Source organism: Corylus avellana, chromosome 1 (assembly GCF_965113065.1).
Source record: "Corylus avellana chromosome 1, dhCorAvel1.hap1.2, whole genome shotgun sequence".
In the NCBI taxonomy this organism is placed as follows: Eukaryota; Viridiplantae; Streptophyta; class Magnoliopsida; order Fagales; family Betulaceae; genus Corylus; species Corylus avellana.
In genome coordinates, this window is record NC_142490.1 from 41,727,168 (window position 1) to 41,750,424 (window position 23,257).

The window sequence follows — 23,257 nt, forward strand, 5'->3', positions numbered from 1 at the left end:
AGAGAACTCGAGAAATGATTGATGTTAATAATTTGTCCATATTTTTCCTCATATTCTCTTACAAATTCAAGATATCAACCACTAGATTTGTAGGGTCCACATAAGTCCACAAATCTAATGCTTGATGATATAAATATATATATATATATATATGTGCAAAATATTGATCCCAATAATTTCTCAAGAGAACTCTAATCCTCCTTCTAGCATTACTAGTAAACCAAAAGTTGTAAACCAATGGTGGGTGTGTTGGAAGGAGAGAAATGGATATATATTGTAATGAGATAAAATCTGCCACTAGTAGTACTATATTATTAGATTTGGATTGTGATAGCATTTCATCTGAATTTATATCTCTTAAGCACCTAGTGTTAGGGGTAAATACCAATTTCAGATGCTCAGCGGAATTAATCTACCATTCTTTGTGCAAATTAAATAGTAACGCAATAGCAAAATAATAATCAAGCAAACCCACAAGCAAGGCACCAAGATTTTTACGTGGAAAACCCTCCAATGCGAAGGTAAAAACCACGGGACTTAGTCCAGTTAAATCTTTCACTATCAACAATAATGAGTTTACAATTTGTCTTCCCTAGAGAAATATCTAGAGGTTATCACCACATCAAGAATACATTCATTCTTGAATTAAACATAAATTCATCACCCTAAAGTGGATTCCAACAAGAATAAAGAAAGATCTCACCAAGTAGGTATTAGCAATCAAGCGATTGGAGAGGAATTCCAATGATCGACCCCAGTCAATACGTAACACTCGTCGTCAGGAGCAACACTCTAAAATTGCATCAAGATCGGACCACAAATGAACCTCCAATCTCTGACGGATGTAAATAAGCAAAACCCTTTTTCTTCTATTTCTTTTTCTTCTCTGCACCGCCACACTCTTTCTTTTTCTTTATATTTTTCTTTTTCTCACTTTTGTCTCTTATAAACCCACGCACCATGTGTTAGAGTTCTACTACAAACAAAACTCCTTGTTTTGTTGTAGCCCATGTGGTCCCCACATAAGAGGAACCACCCAACAAATCTTCCCCTCTCGGCTATGTGGGGGGCTCCACCAAGCCCGCCGAGCTTCTGCAAATTTCAAGCTTTTGCATAGGCAACGATTTAGTCATCATATCTGACCCATTATCATAAGTATGGATTTTCTCAATCTGTAACAGCTTATCCTCCAGTGCATCACAAATCCAATGACACTTAACATCGATATGTTTCGATCTTGAATGGAAAGTTGAATTCTTACTGAGATAGATGGCACTCTGACTGTCACAGTAAAGCACATACCTCTCTTGCTGTAGACCCAGTTCTTGTAAGAACTTTTTCATCCATAACAATTCTTTGACCGCTTCAGTGATAGCAATGTACTCTGCCTTTGTGGTAGACAAAGCAACACACTTCTGCAATCTGGACTGCCATGACACTGCTCCCCCTGAATAAGTAATCAGGTACCCTGAAGTAGATTTTCTAGAATCAATATCTCCAGCCATATCTGCGTCTGTAAACCCATCAAGCACCTGTTGACCACTGCCGAAGCACAAACATACTTTCGAATTATCTCTGAGATACCTGAGAATCCATTTCACAGCTGCCCAATGTTCTTTGCCAGGATTAGAAAGGAACTGACTAACAACTCCAACTGTATGAGCGATATTAGGCCTCGTACACACCATGGCGTACATCAAGCTACCCACGGCTGATGCGTAAGGTACTTTCTTCATTTCATCTTTTTCTTTCTCACATGTAGGACTTTGCTTTGAACTCAACTTTAAATGACCTGCAAGTGTAGAGCTCACCGGTTTTGCCTTGCTCATGTTGAATCTGTCCAATACCTTCTCGATATAACTCTCTTGTGATAGCCACAATTTTTCTTTCTTCCTATCACGAGAGATTTTCATACCAAGGATATGCTTTGCAGGTCCCAAGTCCTTCATAGCAAAGGACTTACTCAATTCTTTCTTCAGTCTGTCAATTTTACTAGTGTCATGACAAACAATCAGCATATCGTCCACATGTAGCAAGAGAATAATAAATTCTCCATCAGAGAATTTCTTCACAAACACACAATGATCTGCTGTAGTTCTCTCATACCCATGATCAACCATAAAATAATCAAACTTCTTATACCACTGTCTCGGTGCCTGCTTGAGTCCGTACAAGCTCTTTTTCAATCGACACACTAGGTGTTCTTTGCCTTTAGCTGTGAACCCCTCTGGTTGCTCCATATAAATTTCCTCCTCCAAGTCACCATGAAGGAAAGCAGTCTTCACATCAAGCTGCTCGATCTCCAAATTCATTTTGGCAGCCAAACTCAAAACAACTCTGATAGAAGACATCTTTACCACGGGTGAGAAAATTTCATCAAAATCAATGCCCTTCTTTTGACCGAACCCCTTTACAACTAGTCGCGCCTTGTACCTTGGCTGTGATCTGTTTGGTTCAATCTTGCATCTGAACACCCATTTATTCTTAAGTGCTCTCTTGCCCTTAGGCAGTTTCACCAAATCATATGTGTGATTCTCATGCAAGGATTTCATCTCATCTTGCATGGCTTCTAACCATTGATTTTTCTGGTTATGTAGCATAACCTCTTGATAACTTTCTGGCTCTCCCCCATCAGAAAGTAACACATACTCATTGATTGAATACGTTCTGGATGGCTGTCGGTTTCTAGTAGATCTCCTCAACTGAATCTCAGCGGCTGGTTCTGAAGAAGCTTGCTCTAGATGCTCTTCTGACTCCACATTATCAATTGTAGGCTCACCATTTTCACCAACTATATCAACATGTTCTTCTTGTACATCTCCCATGTGTTCATCATGCATCACACAAGGAGGAATAATTGGATCCAAATCAACACGGTATTCACTGAGAGACTCTGCCTTTTTCTGATCCAAGTCTTCAATGGTTTGATCTTCAAATAATACGACATCTCTGCTTCGTATGATTTTCTTATTAACTGGATCCCACAATCTGTAACCAAACTCCTCATGCCCATAACCCATGAAGATACATTGCTTGACTTTGCTACCAAGCTTTAACCTCTCATCTCTAGGAATATGGACGAATGCCCTGCAGCCAAACACTCTCAAGTGCTCAAAAGAAACATCTTTCCCTTTCCAAACCCTTTGAGGAATGTCCCCATCCAAAGAAACTGAAGGAGAAAGATTTATCAAGTCAACTGCTGTCCTCATTGCCTCAACCAAAAAATGTTTAGGCAATTTTGCATGAGAGAGCATACACCTGATTCTCTAACAGATGGTTCTGTTCATTCTCTCTGCTACACCATTATGCTGCGGAGTCTTGGGCACAGTTTTCCCAAGCCTGATCCCATGGCTTTTGCAATACTCTTCAAACAGTCCTCTGTATTCACCACTATTGTCTGCACGGACGCATTTTAACTGTCTTCCAGTTTCTCTTTCAACCTTCATATGAAAGACTTTGAACATACCCAATACCTGATCTTTGGTTTTCAAAGCAAACACCCATACCTTTGTAGAGTGGTCATCAATAAAAGTTACATAATAAAGAGCACCACCTAGAGTTTTAGTATTCATAGTGCAGACATTAGTGTGAACTAAATCAAGAATATTAGACTTTCTTGATGAAGAGGATTTTTGAAATGAAACTCTTCTTTGTTTTCCAACAAGACAATGAGTACATGGCGTTAGTGACGTACCTTTATTATTAGGTAGGAGCTGTTCCTTGGCGAGAATCTAAAGTCCCTTCTCACTCATGTGACCAAGCCTCTTGTGCCATAGCTTAGTGGAGTTTTCATTCTCAACAATAATCGCATCTCCCTTGACTAGTCTTGCGGCTGTCTTGTAGAGAGTGTTGATCTTCTTTCCCCTAGCTAAGATAAGAGAACCCTTGCTCAGTTTCCACTGTCCACCTCCAAGGTAATTGTGGTAGCCTTCATCATCAAGTTTTCCTATAGAAATCAAGTTGAAGCGCATTTCAGGAACATGTCTGACATCCTTAAGAATCAATTTGCACCCAATGCTGGTTTCTAGCTGTATATCTCCCATGCCCACAACTTTACACTTTGCTTCATTTCCCATCCTAACCCAACCAAAATCGCCACTGGTGTAGGAAGAGAAGAAATCTCTATGTGGAGTAATATGAAAAGATGCTGCTGTATCAACTACCCACGTAGATTCATCACATGCGAGATTAGCATAAGCTTCATCAAAAGCAAATACCACATCACCATCAGATGCAATTGCTACAGTGTCTTTTCCTTCTTGACGTTCTTCGTCTTTTCCTTTCAATTGTTCCCTCTTAAACTTTCTGCAATCTCTTCTTAAACGCCCAGGCTTGCCACAGTGAAAACATTTTATGTCTGTTTTTAAAAAAGACTTTCCTCTTGACTTGTCACGACTGTCATACCTGTGAAGTTTTCTGCTTTTACTTCTCCCTCGCCTTTCTATAACAAGTGCCTCTGAATGAGAAGAAATACCTTGCTCTTTCCTTCTTGCCTCTTCATTGAACATGTTGTCTTTTATCATACCCATAGTTATCACACCATTGGGAGTCGAATTACTGAGTGACACCACCAAGGTTTCCCAACTGTCTGGCAAAGAACTCAACACAAGTAATGCTTGCACCTCATCATCTAGTGCAAGTTTCATGGTAGACAACTCGTTCAACATTCCCTGAAAATTACTCAGATGCTCCGTAACACTATGCCCATCTTTGTACTTCAAATTCACAAGCCTTCTTATTACAAAGGCTTTGTTTTGAGTAGTCTTTCATTCATAAAGACTCTCTAACTTCTGCCAAAGACAATAAGCATCAACTTCTTTAGCTACGTGATGAAAGACACTTTGATCAACCCACTGCCTAATATATCCAACGGCTTTCCTATTCAATTTCTTCCAATCATCGTTGGTTATAGCAACTGGTTTGACACCTTTCAACTCAATGGGGTCAAACAATTCCTTGCAATACAAAATATCTTCCATCCTAGTCTTCCAAATTGAATAATTTGGAAGCTGTGAGTTTAACCATACTATTAGATGACTCTTTCATTTAATTCACACAAGAACTCCACACAAACAATGAACCAAAGGCTCTGATACCACTTTGTTAGGGGAACACCAATTTCAGATGCTCAGCGGAATTAATCTACCCCTCTTTGTGCAAATTAAATAGTAACACAATAGCAAAATAATAATCAAGCAAACCCACAAGCAAGACACCAAGATTTTTACGTGGAAAACCCTCAAATGCGAAGGTAAAAACCACGGGACCTAGTCCAGTTAAATCTTCCACTATCAACAATAATGAGTTTACAATTTGTCTTCCTTAGAGAAATATCTAGAGGTTATCACCACATCAAGAATACATGCATTCTTGGATTAAACATAAATTCATCACCCTAAAGTGGATTCCAACAAGAATAAAGAAAGATCTCATCAAGTAGGTATTAGCAATCAAGCAATTGGAGATGAATTCCAACGATCGACACCAGTCAATATGTAGCACTCGTCGTCAGGAGCAACACTCTAAAATTGCATCAAGATCGGACCACAAATGAACCTCCAATCTCTGACGGATGTAAATAGGCAAAACCCTTTTTCTTCTATTTCTTTTTCTTCTCTGCACCGCCGCACTCTTTCTTTTTCTTTATATTTTTCTTTTTCTCACTTTTGTCTCTTATAAACCCACACACCATGTGTTAGAGTTCTACTACAAACAAAACTCTTTGTTTTGTTGTAGCCCATGTGGTCCCCACATAAGAGGGACCACCCAGCACCTAGTGACAACTCCCATTATGTTGAAAGTTCTAGGCAACGTTAATGGATTGTTATCAATTATCATTGCTATTTCCGTTTTTGGGTTGGATAACAACCATTGATTAGAAAGGAGATTTTTTGTTTTCCTTTTTTTTTTATTTTTTTTATTCAAATGAAAAAAAGGGATTACGAGTGAGGGCCTTTCTCATTCTTGATCTGAATGAAAAGAAAGGAGAAATGAATACGTAAATGGTGTTGCTAAGAATGCATAAAGGAGTGAAAAACCAAATCCGAACATCAAAGGAAAGGATGCTGAGCGATTGCCATTTATGCTTTATCATTAAAAGGCTCGTCAATGTCTCAATGATGTTGTCTGGTTTGATCGAATGGTGCTGGACGTGATGGACTCACATGTGAAAAGATTGTTGAGCAAGTCACAGTCGATCTGCATGATTTCATCTGAACTAATCAGATGATCTCTAAAGCACCCAGAAGAGACAACTCCCACTGATATTACGCAACGTTAATGGATTGTTATATTCTCGGACAGAGTTTTCAGAAATTCCTCCAACCTAATTTATAAAGGACAGTTTTTCTCCAAACCAGAAAATTCCTTCAAATATATGTTGACAGGTCATATCTCTGACTTCTAATTACGTAGGCTACTCTAATATATAATAAAAACAATTTGGTCATATCTCTGCTTTGGGCGTGGAATAAAAACAATTTACAGAATACAAGTGATTTATGAGCTACAACATCTAAGGAATAGCTTGAAAGAAAGCAATCAATTTGTTATGGAAGTAATCAATCTGTTGTGGGAAGGTATGTGTAATGAAAGCAATCAATCATCAACTGTTATGGAAGGTTTTCTGCAGAGAAGAAATCAATCTATAATGGAAAGTTTACAGCAGGGAAAGGGAACCAGCTAGATAGGGTGAATCATACAGGGAAAAAAATTCCCAAGAACGAGGATCAAGCGAGCCCAAAAACAATCTTTCAGTTTGTTTAAAATTCTTGCTGCATACAATGTTTTGCAGTAATTGAAAAACATATGCTTCTTGCGGAACAACATATATCAAATAAGTATTTGCTCATTATTTGAGCTCATTGGAGAATGTAGCAATCTTAGGAAAGTCATCCTTACACAAAGAGGAGACAGGACAATATCATTACCAACATTATCAAACTATAAAGCAGACATGAGGGGTGGGATGCCAAAGTCCTTCATAGGGACATTAAGGCCAGCAATGTGTTACTTGACAAGGATATGAATGGAAGGCTAGGGGATTTCGGATTAGCCTGAATGCACGACCATGGACAAGTGCCTAACATGACTAGGGTGGTCGGTACGGTCAGATATTTGGCACCAGAAGTGATTAATTAGGAGAGGGCGGGCATCGGCACAAACCGATGTGTTCAGATTTGGAGTATTGATTTTAGAAGCCATGTGTGGGAGGAGGCCTATAGAGGAAGGGAAGCCACCTTTGGTAGATTGGGCATGGCAATTGATGCTTCAAGGGCAATTATTGAATGCTCTTGATGTGAGATTGAAGGCTAGAGGTGAGTTGGTGAGGAAGAGTGGGCAGGGTTCTTCACTTGGGTTTGTTGTATATATTGTAGAGAAGACATTTCGTTCTTAGGTATTCATGCACACAATGTTCTAGTTGAGTTATATATATATATATATATATATATATATAAAACACCCACATTAAAACCCTTGAACAAACCATAACCACCTACAAATATTTTCAAATCATATATTTGGCTGGATTTATGTTTATGGTCCCGGGACATTAGATGAATTGTAGCTGAGTTTGAATCAAGACATGGAAAGGTACTACCTAGGAGATAACTCTTCAGTAATTGAAGCCACATAATTAGTTCCCCCACAATTGCTGTCCAGTTGCAGTGATTTGCTTGACCCAACATTGCCCTGCATAAAGCTTGCAGCAGGTTGTGTAGGTAAAGGGAGGGCGACATAATCGCTATTAAGCATGAGAAGAACTGAAGTCATGTCTGGTCTGTCGGCTACATTTTCTTGAACACATAGCAGACCGATGTGAATACATCTCATCATTTCGATTTTTGGACCGCCCTTCATTAACATGGGATCTATGAGATTCGAAGCTGTCCCATCCTTCCAATTTCTCCATGCCTGTAAAAATATATCAATGCACCATATACATGTTAAACAAAAGGCTGGATAATTAGTTCTCAACTTCCTTTTTAATAAATCTTAGGAATGTACCAATGGATATGCATACATAGTTGAGAAGGTACTCCGTATTCTGTGTGTCTTGAAAACTAGTAATTTTCTGACCGCTTACAATCTCTAGAATTAGTACACCAAAACTGAAAACATCTGATTTTGTTGAGAATTGTCCAAACATTGCATATTCTGGAGCCATATATCCACTACATATCAATATCAATAAAATTTGCTTCAGTTTGAATGGTAACAGACTCGCTAATGACTATGAAATTTCAATATTTTCTACTACTATCCTCTTGGCATGTTAATCCGATGCAATTTACCAATTACACAAGCATGCATAGTTGTGGTCATTAGCAATAAATTGTTTTGATACTTACTAGGTCCCCACAATTCTATTTGTACTGCCTTCAGTTTGATCCAATGCAAATAATCTTGCCATGCCAAAATCTGAAATTTTAGGATTCATTTTTTCATCTAATAGAATGTTGCCAGTTTTGAGGTCACGATGAATAATCCTAAGCCGGGAGTCCTCATGAAGGTACAAAAGCCCTCGAGCAATGCCACCTATAATTTTATACCGTCTTGCCCAATCTAAGTCTGCACGCTTCATGGGATCTGCATATTCATGAAATCATATTTTTCAACCAAATATTTCAAAATTGGCTGTTTTATGGTACCCAAATTAAAGTTTTTTTTTATGATAATGTAGGAGTAGAAATTCAGAGATACCAAATATATAGCGATCAAGGCTTGTGTTAGGCACGAACTCATAGATAAGAAGTTTTTCATTTCCTTCCAAGCAGAATCCAAGGAGCTTAACTAAATTTCGGTGTTGAAGCTTAGCCACTAGCAGGACCTCATTCTTAAATTCCACATCTCCTTGTCCAGAATTTGTTGATAATCTTTTCACAGCTATTTCTTGTCCGTTGGAAAGCATACCCTGTTTATATGAAAATAAGCAATAAATAAAACAATTCAAGCCAACTTCAAAGAATGAAATATATTGGCCTGGTTTGGTACATTTTGACAAGTAACAAATGATCCTTTTTTTTTTTTTTGGTTTATCATGATGTTTTCTTACCCTGTAAACTATCCCAAATCCACCTTTTCCAAGCTTATTCTCGTCAGAAAAGTTGTCTGTGGCGGCTCTAATAGTGCTGAAATTAAATTGCAACGATTCAACACTTGTTATTTCATCCACAGCTGCAGAGAAGAGGTACAAGTTAATACGTATTCAAATGGTTAAATAGAATTAGTTGGCTTAATTGTTTCCCCTGGCCTTGATTAATCTACCTTCTTGTCTTTTCCTCCTGCCAAAGGATACATAATACCAGAAACCCAAGAGGGCCGCAACTACAGCAACTGATGATAGGGTAATGATTACGATATTTCTTGTTTTGTTTCCTCCCTTTCCTCCTCCTGTCTCATCATACAATACAACTCATGTAAGTTTGCCTATATTTTCTTAAAACAAAGACACACCAATAAATACAGGAATATATATATATATATCAAGACAAATTTAAAAGCATTTCTTTTGAAGATGGATTCATTCATCAAGGTTCTGAAAAAATTTGTGGGCCTAACTCATCTCATAAAACCGGTTCTATAAGAGAAGGTTACTCATTCCTTATAAACATGCCCAAGGTCTTATCCACAGGCAATGTGAGATTATTTCTCAACAGGTTCCAACACCACTAAATATAAATGCAAGTTCTAAATCAAACATAAGGAAGAACTTCTACTACATTCAAGTTTGCCATTATCCTTGGTTGTCTCTATATCCTCTGTTTATCTACAAATTGGCCTACATCCACATTTTTATAGGTCCAAATTATGCAGAGGCAGGAAAAGTTTAACTAGTCTTACCATTGTCGGGCAGTGGCGGGGGCGGTGACGGTGGCGGAGATGGTGGCTGAAAGAATGAGTAGTTCTCATATCTTATATTGCAACTAGGGGCCAAAACGCGCCAACCTATCTTCGATTTGCAACATAGATTGGCTCTACTCATCGACCGTTCCAAACAATTACTGCAGGAAGTAGCATTGATATCTCTAGTGCACTGCACCAAACCATATCTAACCTCAGACCCATTATCCCCTGACCAGGTGCCTGCCTTGTACAACATATCCGTTCCTCTAGCAATCTCTATTAGTCCGTTCATTAGAGCTCGTGCTCCAAAATTAGGTTCCTCAGGTGAAGTTGTATTCCCGACATTGTACATGAGCACCGCCGGAGATGTCTCTCCCACTCCAAAGAAATTATCATCGGAGTACCTCAACATGCATTGGTCGAACCAGATGATGGCGGTTCTGTTCGATGGACACCGAGTTGTGATATTTTGACCCGCATAGCTGACACAGCTTTGGCAGGTACTACTGTTAACATCACCCCGGCAGAGGAACAGGGCGTAGATGGCGTTAGAGGAATGGTTGTAGAAGCTGTAGTTTTGGGAAGCTTTAGTGGATAAAGCACCCAGCAGGACTTTGAGGTTTGATTCGAAAGAAGTGTTGGGGGAATTGTTGGATTCATTTCCACAAGAGTGGTAATTGTAGGTTGGCTGGGATTGGGAATTAATGGAGCTGATCATAACCTCACAGCCTACAAATAACAGGAAAAGGAAGGTTTTTTGGATGAACAACAACATTATTAATTGTTTTTTTTTTTGTTGGTGTGAATATTATTGGAAACAAGACGACCTTGAAGTATATATTTGTTCATAATGACAACATGGAAACGTGTTCGTCCTTGCTTCCCCGATTGTTGTGACAGGTAGTCAAATGTCACCGTGGAAAGCTCAAAACTTCTCCGGTAGAGAATTGCCTTGATGTTTCTTGTTCGTCAAAAGTCGTCCACTCACGTCTGGATCATCCGAAAATTATCACACGTTTCTCAAGTCAAGCAGCCTATAAAAATAGCCTCATTTTTGGTCCAAATAATCATAGCTAAAGTGAATCCAACGTATGGATACTTGTAAAGGTATTATGGGTGCGATTTTGTATATATGTTTCCAAGCAACAGCGGCCATTCAAAGACTCTTGTTTTGGCATTGTGCATATATGCCTGTGAAAAAAGGACATCCTTTCTCACTTATGACCCCACACACCCACAATATTTTGAAAAGGCAATCTAGAGGGTTGGGACATCAACAAAGGAACCTATAATTTAAGAATATACATTCATATTCACGTCTTGAAGTGGGGCTCACTTGACTTTGGAATTCCAAGCTTGATATGGAGTCTTTGGGGCTATTTTGTTGGTTTTTTACAAGCGAATATTAAAATTAATACTAAAACCGTGCGGGCTCAACTCAAAGCGGACAATATTGTATTATTTAGGGCGAGTGTTACAAGCTAATATTAAAATCAATACTAAAACCGTGCAGACTTGGTTCAAAATAGACAATATCATATCATTTAGGGTGAGCGTTACAAGCCAACACCTTTGTTATTTCCATATTGATTTTTGGCTTTACTACGCCAATTTGGAGTACATGTGACATTAGTCCAAGTTGTTCAATAAGTTGCTACCCGACTTTCAGCCTCTATAAAAGGGAGGCTTAATTTGCAACAAGGCAAGGGGGAGAAAAATTAGAAGCCGCACATTAGGGGTGCAAAGGCGGTTACGGTTAGCGGTTAGTGGCAATAACCGCTAACCGTAACCGCCCTAGCGGTTAGTAAATTTTACTAACCGCAACCGCTAACCGCTTAGCGGTTAGTGGCCGGTTAGCGGTTAGTGAAATAGATAACCGCCCGCTAGCCGCTTTTTTAAAATTGGGCTTTTTTTTGGGCTTTTTGGGCTTTTTTTTACCCTCATTTTTTTTCCTTGTATTTTTAATATCTTCTTGGGCCCAATTGCTATAAAAAGAGCCCACATTGAAAAATCAAAAATATTTGACCCAAAATTTACATTTACTTGTACTTAAAAAAAAATTTCCTTAAATATTAAATCATAACTCGTTAACTTTTTTTTTTTAGGAAAAAAAAAAATTCAACACAACATACAAAAAAAAGTTCAGAATTCAGATAACTATCACAACATATAAAAAAAAAATATAAAAAAAGTTCAACACAAAGCATATAAAATAAGTTCAAATAAAACATTAAATGATACAAATAGTCAAATAAAACATTAAAACTTCATCAATCTTCTCATTTGATCCTCTAGCAAATCCTGTGGACATCAAAAGAAGAAAAGTTATAATATTAAACATAATAATATTAAGGCACAAGCATGTACACATATCAAAAAGTGCTTAATATAATTGTATTGTAATTAAAATACTATGACAATTCAAAAAATAATAATCTTCGTTACTAACAAACCTCTAGGAATAAGATTGATTAGGTTTAGTTTAAGGTTAGGAAGAGATGAATATATATGGGTATTAAAACGACGTAGTTTTGGCTTGTTCAATTTTAAAAAATTGTTCAACAAATGGTTCAAAAAATTGTTAAAAAAATTTGTTCAAAAAATGGTTCAATTTCTTTTTTCATAAAATGGTTTAAAAATTGTCAAAATAGTGTTCAAAAAAATGAAAAATATATTAATACTTAAATTGTTGTTATAAGTAATTGTTGAATCTAATGCTAATTGCTTAATTTGACATTTTATGAATCAAATTTGTCATTGTATATAAATATTATGATTAAATATTTGAATTGTCATTGGATCATATGATTAAGTGTTGATCTTATAAACTTACAAACAAACAAAAATACTTCAATTGTAATTATAAGTAACACATTATTTAATCCAATGTCAATTACTTAATTTGATATTATATGAATCACATTGTCATTGTCATTGTACATGAATAATTGATTAAGTATTGGAATTGTAATTGGATCATATAGTTAAGTATTTAGCTTATACATTTATATTATTCAATATGCATATAATATAACTATAAGCAATTATATATATATATAAAATTCAAAATTGTTCAAAATTGTTAATTTTCTTTTTTTTTTTTCTTTCAAAAAATGGTTAAATTTCTTTTTCTAAAAAATGCTCAAAAAATACATTAATACTTCAATTGTGATTATAAGTAACACATTGTTGAATCTAATGTCAATTATTTAATTTGATATTATATAATCATATAGTCTCATTACATTATATCATATGATTCATATGATTAATTATTTAAATTCTTATCATATTTACTTATAATCTTTTTTCTTTGAATTGAACTTAATATCTAATGGTAAATGGTAATGTTCAAACTCCTAAATCCTAAATTCCTAAAGTATCTAATAATGCTTTAATTAAATTGTAGATTTGTAGTTATAAGTAACATATTGTTTAATTCAATTGAATCAATTGTGATTATCATTGTACATGAATCATATGATTAACTTGTAGACTTATGACTTATGAGTTATGTCATATTATATATGTATTATTTATTATTATATAATCATATGATTTAATGATCAAGCCATCATGTGATATAATCATATCAATTATAGTGATAATATATAAATTACTAAAATTATAATGATAATACATTAATACTTAAATTATGTTTATAAGTAACACATTGGTCATTGTTTAATCCAATGTCAATTACTTAATTTGATATTATACAAATCATATCATCATTGTACATTAATAATATGATTCACTTGAAGTCTTGAATAAAGTATTTGAATTGTCATTGAATCATATGATTAACTATTGATATTATACATTTATATTATTTATATACATATGTAGACTTATATAGACTTATAGGTTTATAATATACATTGGAAATAAGTCTCTAGATATTTAATTGTTGTATTAGTATGAATTGGTATACTTATGAGTTATGTCATATTATATATGTATAATTTGTTATTATATAATCAAATGATTTAATAATCAATCTCATATGATATAATCATATAAATTATAGTGATAATATATTAATACTCAAATTGTGATTTAATTATTTTTAAAAAAAAATTGTGATTTAATGATCAAGTGATTATATGATATAATCATATAAATTATAGTGATAATATATTAATACTCAAATTGTGATTTAATTATTTTTTAAAAAAATTGTGATTTAATGATCAAGTGATTATGTTATATGTATAAATATTTTTATAATTATAATTATAAAAATATATTATATAAAAAGGCGGTTAGCGGTTAGCGGTTACGGTTAGTAGACCCAATAACCGCTAACCGCTAACCGCTAGGCGGTTATGGCGGTTAGGCGGTTAGCGGTTAATGCGGTTAGACGGTTAGGCGGTTAGGCGGTTGGCGGTTATAACGGTTAGCGGTTAGCGGGCGGTTAAAAACCGCCCGCCTTTGCACCCCTACCGCACATCTTATCAGGGTACGTTTCCTCATTTTGTTGTGTCTTATGGCGCTCAGAGAATAAAAAAATTTTCTTTGTCAATTTTTTCTCGTTTTTGTGTAAGAGTGAGAATTTGGTGTATTGGGGCTTTGAGTTTTAAATGGGTTTCTCTATGTTGTCTTTGTACTCCCTCTTTTGGTAGTGAATTTTTTTCGAATCGCCTTCGTCAGTGGATGTAGGCTTGTTAAGCCGAACCACTTAAATCTTAGTGTTTTATGTGATTGATTGATTGATTTATTTATTTATTTAGAACAGTGATTGATTTATTTTATATTAAGCTCTTTTCTACTTCTTTGGGATCCTGAATTTTAGTTCTGTGTGCAACAATAGTTACTGTTCTGCTTAATTAAATGTTGGATTGTAAATATAATATTTCGTTTTAGGTTGCATGTCTAGTTGAATGGAACACGATTTTCGAGAGAAATCATTTTGTTTGGATTAAATTTTACAATATTTAACGGTGTAAATGTGATCATCTTTATCATATCATTTAAAATTTTTAAATGAGGTAGCACTATATGCATCATTAAATGTTGTAAAATTTAATCAAAATTATGAAATGATTTGGTTTAATACGTACATCTAAACAAGCAATCATATTACCAGCCATATCAATCTTGTTCAGAAAGAGAGGAGGAGGGAGCTAGCCTCTCCCCCTTCCCCCTCTCCCCTCTAATCCCCCCTCCCCTTCTACACATTTTTCCTTAGTTTTCTTTGTTTTTGTAGGTGTTTTTGGGCCAGAAATCAACAACTCTGACTGCTACCGCCCGCCCTCCAAGGTGCTGAGCCTCCCTTCTCCTCCATCCGCTCCAACACGTGCCAACGCTGGTTAGTGCCCATCATCTCCAAAATAAGGAGATTATTTAGTTAATTATATTTGAGAGGTAATTTTGTCTTTTTACTTTTTAAGGAACATAAATACCTTTAAAATATAACTAACTGAATACTCTCCCGTGCATTTGAATTGCAGAGGATCATAATTCCTGTATTAGGTCTACATGCTTTGGAGTATTCATTATGGCTTATTTACATTTTTATTTAAAATAGTCCATTAAAAGTTATCTAATGACTTTTAAAATGTACCACAAATCCCATTATTATTATTATTATTTTTCTATACCGTTTAAATTATTTATTTATTTATTCTTTCTCTATACCATTTAAAATTTTTATTTATTTATTCTATCTCTATTCTGTTTTTTATTATCTCTTATATTTCTTTTCTAAGGATCGTATTTTTCAACGGTCACTGTTTTCAAACAAACATTTTTCAAACAGTCATATTTTTAAACGGTCATATTCTAACAGTAATATTTTTTAACGATAGTATTTACCAATGATTAGTATAAATAGAATATTCTTATGATCACTTCAATATATATATATATATATTCTCATGATAATGTGAAGCATAATATTAGCATTTTTAGGGGAAAATCCACATACCTCTCAAACTACAACCCAATTGACAATACCCCTCTCAAACTTTCAATTATGATAATGTCCTCTCCCAAACTACCAAAAATTGTCATGTGTTATTTTGCTAAAACTTACTAAAAGCCTTCTCTCTAGAATTTTTTTTTTTTTTTAGACAACACCAAGAAAAACTTCAAGAGAATAGAAGATCTAGATCTAGATCTTTCCTCCTCCCCTTTCACGGTAGCAGTGCTCGGTGTCTTCTCTGTAGGCTCTACTGGTCACTGTTGCTGGCGGGTTGCTTTAAATTTAGATCTAGATTTTGTCTCTTTAACCTTAGATCTGATCGTTTTCTTCGGCCAAGGTGTGTCTTCCGAAAGGATATCTACGATGCCGTGCTCCTTTGCTACTGCTTGTGGGGTTTTTGTTTTTTGCTTTTTATTTTTGTTAGTTCTTGTGTTGGCTTCATTCAGTTCCAAAATGCAGATGCTACTGTTCACGGCTCAAACACTGATATAGAATGCTCAGAATCCAATCTCCACCGTTCATAATGTAGATTCATGTGTTATGAACGTCCCTGCAAAATTTCAGCTCAATCGGACCACAAACGCCCATCGATCGGAGTTGTTGATGAAGACTGGACAGTCCGGGTCCGGACCTCCAGAAGCCGGGTCCGAACCCCATTTCCAGAAACTTGATTTTTCAAGCAGGGTCCGGACCTCAATTCCCCGGGTCCGGACCCCAGTTCCAGAAAGTGATGCTTGAAGGAGATGTCCGGACCTCCATAAGTTGGGTCCGGACCTCAGTTCCAGAGAACACGTTTTTGAAGGAGATGTCCGGACCTCCAGAAGTTGGGTCCGGACATCAGTTCCAGAGAACACGTTTTTGTTGAGATGTCCGGACACACGAATTGGAGGTCTGGACATCACTAGGTTACGAATAAGTAATCCTAGCCATGTCCGGACCTCAGATCTACCATGTCCGGACACGACAGTCTTATGTTGTGTATTTTTCTATTTAAGCTACGGGAGTTTGCCATTGTAACTTACGTATTTTATTTAGAAAAATTAGAGTGCTTTGAGAGAGAGAATTTGTTCTAGATTATTGTTGAAGAGAAAATACATGAAGCCAATCGGAGTTCCGGTGAAAGGAAATCTTTTAGAAGAATCGTGCCAGATGTTCTGGAAAGGGCTACTAAGGTAGAAGTCAAGTGGGTCACTTGTCGTGTACAAGGGAGAGTCAAAGGTTTTGTTATTCTTCTTGTATTCCTTATTCTTCTATATAGTGAATTGATTTCCTGGGTTTGGCTGCCCCGGAGAGGTTTTACATTTAGAGAGTTCTCTAAAAGGTTTCCTCTTCGTAACCAAAATCTTTGTGTGTGATTGTTCATATTTTGGTGAATGTTTGTTTTGATATTTATCTGTTTACTGCTAAGTTAGATCTGCTTTCTGGTTATTTTCTGTAAAACTCATAGACGTTTGAGTTGGTGATAATTGGAGTCGGTTTAGAATTTTCAATTGGTATCAGAGCGGGTTCACTCTGTGAAGGATTTATTTCCTGAGTGTGATCCGAGGCTCCATATCAAATGTCTCATACTGTTGCTCCTAATTCTCTTCCCGTCTTTGACGGAACAAATTATACGCTTTGGAAAATTCGTATGAGAGCATATTTTAAATCCATTAATGTTTGGCATATTGTCGAATCTGGATGGACACGTCCAGAAAAAGCAATAGCTGAATGGACAACAGAGGAAAAGAATAATGCTACTGCGAATGACAAAGCTATAAATGCTATTTACATCTCTGTTTCAAATGAGGAATTTTCTAGAATTTCTAGATGTGAAATAGCTAAGGAAGCCTGGGAAACTTTAGAAATCACACATGAAGGAACTAAGGTTGTTAGAACTTCAAAAATTCAAATGTTGGTTTCTCAGTTTGAGGAGATTAGAATGCAGGAAGATGAAACTTTTGATGAATTCTATTCAAAGCTTAGTGTCATTAGAAATTCTACCATTAATTTGGGAAAGAAAATGGATGATGCTAAAGTGGTGAAAAAAATCTTAAGATCTTTGCCTGAGAGGTTTATTCCCCAAATTGCTGCTATACAACAGAGCAAGGACTTAGATACTATGAGAGTAGAAGAACTTGTAGGTTCCCTTCAGACCTTTGAGCTAATTCTTCCTAAACACAAGAACACCAAAAATATTGCTCTTAAGGCAAAAAATGTTAAGGTTGACTCTTGTGGTTCATCTGATGAGGATTCTGGAAATGAGGAAGAAATTGCTATGTTTGCTAAGAAGTTTAGGAAATTCTTTAGAGCCAAGAAAGGAAATCTTAGAAATAGCAATTCACAATTTTCTGAAAAATCTAGAAATGAGAATGTTGAGAAAGGAAAGTCACCTAAAGGTATCAAGTGTCACGAATGTGGAGGACATGGACACATTCGTGTTGACTGTGCTAACTTGAGAAAGTCAAATGGCAAGGCATTTAATGTGACTCAAAGTGATGAGTCAGACAAGGACGATGCTGAACAAGGAGTTAATTACTTAGCATTTGGAGTTAGTTATGAGAGTGAGCATGAGAATAGTGAGTGTAATTCTCAAGACAAACAAGGTGTGTCCGATAATGATTCGGAAGAAGAAGATGATTTGCAAAATGCTTATAATAATCTCTTTGTGGAATACACTAAACTGAAAAAGCTGAATAAGCAGTAATTGAAGAAACTCAATGAGGTTAATCTTGAAAATGATCAACTTTCTGTCACCTTAACTGATTCTCTTGCTACTCATAATACTTTGATGTCTGAAAATCAAATGCTAATTGCCAAAGTGAAATCCTTAGAGAATGAACTGAATGAATCAAAGAATCATTTAACAAAATTCTCTAGTGAAAAGCTAAATCAAATGCTACATAATCAGAAACATTCGTTTGATAGAACTGGATTGGGTTTTGATAAATCTGCTATTTTATCTACTAATGTTGCTTCTTCTTCAAAGATGATTTTTGTGAAACCAGTGAACAAAGAAGATAGCTTGGCTGAAAAGAAGGTAATTTCTCCTCAAATTTCCAAAGATGAAAAAGGTAAGGGAACTCTAACTGATTCCTATATGTCTAGTTCTAAGTCGAGAAGTATGCACATGTTAAGGAACCAACCTTCTCAAAGGTTTATTCCTACGTGTCATAACTGTGGTAAGATTGGACATATTCGTCCTAAGTGTTTTCAGCTTAACAGTCATGAGCCTAAAAGAGAATATTTCCATTCTAGAAATAGTTATGAGAAATTATTCAACATGATGAGAGACGTAGTAACACGGTTAGATGTCTTGGATAAGAGTCACACAGTTGTCTCTGATGTGAAGAAAGTTTGGGTCAAGAAGATTAATACCATTCACCCATTGAGGGGGAGTGGTAATGGACTCACCTAGATTAGGTGGGCACATAGACCATGCCTAGAAATTGAGCATATTGATATTTGTCTATAGCTGTTCTAGGGCATTTTTTTTTTCTTAATTTTTGTTTGCTTTGTTTTTATTTTCTTTGATTATTTTTTATTCTTTTAGATTGTTTTAATTGTTAGATACTCAGTTTCTCATGTTTTGTGCTCAAATGAATATTTTACATATGAGTGGGGTCAATATTTCTGCAATTTACATCTATTGCTCCATATGTTTCTGATATACCTTGTTTTTCTGAAGACTGTTAAAGGAGTAAGAGTCAGTTTTTCTCATGTTCGAAATTGTGCACTTTTTGCCCCCATTAGGTTTAGATTTTTGTTATATGTTTGGAAATTTGGAGAAAACATTTTGTTTGGAAGATAGGCAGTGTAGAATCTTGCCACTTGACCAACTCGTTAGTTGAACCTAGCTCCAAAAAATTCCACCATTTTCCAAAAAAAAAAAAAAAAAAAAGGCATAAAATAAGCTCAGATGATTTCATTTTGCTTCTGTCTGTCCCTAAAGAAAGAATCAGTGATCAAATCATTGCGGAAATAGATGATTACTAAAGGACATGGTAAACGAAAATGATCAGTCTCAGGGGGAGTGTATCGGATGAGGGAATCTAGGTCCTAACATTATAAGGTTTTACTGTGGTTTGAATCAGACTGCTGGTCTTCCTTTACAAAATGTCTGCCTAGATTTACCTTTCATTGATGAAATCTTAGTTAATGGGAGTACTCACACACTACACCATCACATGAGATTTCTGATTATTGCCTACTTGACTGCATTCACAGACCAAGGTTGTGTCATGCATATGGTACATTTACGGTGTAAGTGTAGCTTGTTGATCACTCCGAATTGTTCAGATATTCATACGAGCATGCATGATCTATTGCTTATCTATACAAGTTTTCTTTGGTGTTTTGTTTTTTTTTTTTTTTTTTTTTTTTTTAAAAAAAAAAAAAAAAAAAGGAAAGCTTTTGGATATTCATTGTGCAATACATGAGTCATTGATGTGTTATCATGTGTGTTCATTTAACTTTTAAAGGGGGAGAAACATGCTTTGCCTTTCCAGTTTCCTGTTGTTAATTGAGTCATACATTGAGGGGGAGTTTTGCTGATGTTTCTTTATAATCACGCATCATTTTTTTCATGAGTTTTATTTATGTCTTCTTGTTCCACATATGCCTTGATGTATTTTGTGAAGTGTTTCAGGAAACATGAAGACCTTTTGTCATTCTGTGACAAAAAGGGGGAGTAAATATGGGGAGATGCTGGGATTGACTCGACATTTTGGTTTTGTCACTGAATTGCCAAAGGGGGAGTTTGTTAGTTCTTGTGTTGGCTTAATTCAGTTCCAAAATGCAGATGATACTGTTCACGGCTCAAACACTGATATAGAATGCTCAGAATCCAATCTCCACCGTTCATAATGTAGATTCATGTGTTATGAACGTCCCTGCAAAATTTCAGCTCAATCGGACCACAAACGCCCATCGATCGGAGTTGTTGATGAAGACTGGACAGTCCGGGTCCGGACCTCCAGAAGCCGGGTCCGGACCCCATTTCCAGAAACTTGATTTTTCAAGCAGGGTCCGGACCTCAATTCCCCGGGTCCGGACCCCAGTTCCAGAAAGTGATGCTTGAAGGAGATGTCCGGACCTCCAGAAGTTGGGTCCGGACCTTAGTTCCAGAGAACACGTTTTTGAAGGAGATGTCCGGACCTCCAGAAGTTGGGTCCGGACATCAGTTCCAGAGAACACGTTTTTGTTGAGATGTCCGGACACACGAATTGGAGGTCCGGACATCACTAGGTTACGAATAAGTAATCCTAGCCATGTCCGGACCTCAGATCTACCATGTCCGGACACGACAGTCTTATGTTGTGTATTTTTCTATTTAAGCTACGGGAGTTTGCCATTGTAACTTACGTATTTTATTTAGAAAAATTAGAGTGCTTTGAGAGAGAGAATTTGTTCTAGATTATTGTTGAAGAGAAAATACGTGAAGCCAATCGGAGTTCCGGTGAAAGGAAATCTTTTAGAAGAATCGTGCCAGATGTTCTGGAAAGGGCTACTGAGGTAGAAGTCAAGTGGGTCACTTGTCGTGTACAAGGGAGAGTCAAAGGTTTTGTTATTCTTCTTGTATTCCTTATTCTTCTATATAGTGAATTGATTTCCTGGGTTTGGCTGCCCCGGAGAGGTTTTACATTTAGAAAGTTCTCTAAAAGGTTTCCTCTTCGTAACCAAAATCTTTGTGTGTGATTGTTCATATTTTGGTGAATGTTTGTTTTGATATTTATCTGTTTACTGCTAAGTTAGATCTGCTTTCTGGTTATTTTCTGTAAAACTCATAGACGTTTGAGTTGGTGATAATTGGAGTCGGTTTAGAATTTTCAATTTTGTTTGTCCTCGCCACCAGGTTGAGTTTTAATTTCTTGTCCTGGCCTTCGGGTTGAGGATGAAGTAGATCGGTGTAGGGACTTAACTTTCACGGCTGAATTTTTAGTTTCTAATTGTTTTTTATTTTTGTTTTGTATTTAGGCTACCCATGTCCTAGATCTAGTCTGCACGAAGCAGTTCTGTTCCTTAAATGTAATTATACATGGGTTAGCGGAAATTTGAAATCATTTTTATGACTTTGTAACCTTCATTTTTCAGAGATGTATGTTCTATAATGTAAGAGCTTTATGCTTATGAAATTTCATCAATGAAAGTTCCATATTTTTCAAAAAAAAAAAAAAAAACAAAAATTGTCAATGTTTCCCCAATGACAAGATTACCCTCAGTAAAATAAAAAAATTTTTGTTTTAATTTTTTTAAATTAAAATTTTTTTCCTTTTAAATTTTTTTTTTTTTTTAAATTATAAATAGTATTTTTGTCTTATTGAGAAATCTATAGGTGCATTTTTATCTTTTTGCTAGTCATGTGAGAGACATTGACAATGTTTTCGTAGTTTGGAAGAGACGTTGTCACAATTGAAAATTTGTGGGACATTATTTATTGGGTGGTAGTTTGACGAGAGTATGTACGTAAACGCATTTTTATTATTGAGAATTGTGATAGAATATTCTCACGCATATTACGAGAATTTCCTTTTAGAATTGTAATTGAATATTCTCATAATATACTCAGGCATATTATGAGAATAATTTTTTTTCTTCGAGAATTTTAAAAGAATATTCACTTTTTAAAATATCAAAAAAAATAAATTTCAAGAGAAATGATACTTTGCATTATCGCATCAATCTCGTGTATATCTTTGTTAAGTTAAGCGAAACCCTGCAGCCACATAGGGGAGGAGGGTTGGCCGTTTGGCAGCCTACCTCTTCCCCTCGTCCTCCTCGCTCTGGTGCTAGCTATTTACCTGATGCTCTAGCTCCGGTGCCTCATCTCTTCCCATTCCTTGCCGCTCTTTTCCCCCTCCGTTTTTCTCCCTTTTTGCCCATTCCCTGCCGCTTTTCTTCCCCTGCCTTCATTTTCTGCAGCGGGCTCTTTGGCCTTGTTTTGGCTCTTTGTGGGTTCGAATTTTGTCTGTGGTCGCCGCCGACTTGTGTCTCCGCTTCGCTGCCCGCTATTAGGGTTTTTTTCCATGCGTCCCCACCGCGTCGAGCTCCCATGCCCCTTACGCGGCGGTTTCAGGCCTACACGGGTCCGGCTCCCTTTCGGCTACCGTCTTCCCACTTTGTGCTCCTTTTCCCTGTTTTGGTGGTTCCTTGTTGTTTTTTCTTTTTTTCTTGTTTGTGATTGTTTCAGGTCCTGCTTTGCCGGTCTTCTCAGTGCCTGTTCGCCGCCCACCGTCCACTGTTGGGCCTTTCAACATGTCCCCGCTGTGATGAGCTTCCAATGCCCCTTTGGTTTTCGGTTTCCGACGTGTGCGTGATCGGAGTGTGCTATTTTTTTTCTTGTTTTATTTCCTTGTTCTGTTGCTTCTTTAAGATGTATTTGTGTTTTGGAGTGTGTTTTTTCCCTGTATTGTTTAATTTCCATGTTTTGTTTCGGTTTGTAATAAGGCTCTTTCCTCTCTCACTCGATCTATGTCGCCTTCGGGTTAATTAGTTTTAGTCCAGACC

General features: G+C 36.3%; 1 pseudogene; it reads right to left on the minus strand.

Annotated features, from left to right (window-relative positions):
• Positions 1-7,596: 7,596 nt before the first annotated feature.
• Positions 7,597-10,621, minus strand: LOC132169829 (cysteine-rich receptor-like protein kinase 10; annotated as a pseudogene).
• Between the last annotated feature and the right edge of the window lie 12,636 nt (positions 10,622-23,257).